Below are 217 nucleotides of genomic sequence, written 5' to 3'. Positions count from 1 at the left end.
CAGAAGCAAACACCTGCTGCTGCTGCTGCTGCTGCTGCTGCTGCAGGCGGCTCAGCTTGCTGCTGCTGCTGGCACCCCCCAAGCAGCAGACGTACGGAGGAGGAGCCGATCCAGGAGACAGAAAAGCAGCAGCAGCAGCAGCAGCAGCAGCAGCAGCAGCAGTAGACTCTCCTGCTGTACCTTGTGAACCTGGTGCTGCTGCTGCTGCTGCTGCTGC

This window comes from Eimeria mitis, genomic scaffold, assembly GCF_000499745.2.
Source record: "Eimeria mitis Houghton genomic scaffold, Emh_scaff3750, whole genome shotgun sequence".
Classification (NCBI taxonomy): Eukaryota; Apicomplexa; class Conoidasida; order Eucoccidiorida; family Eimeriidae; genus Eimeria; species Eimeria mitis.
This window is presented reverse-complemented; position numbering follows the sequence as displayed.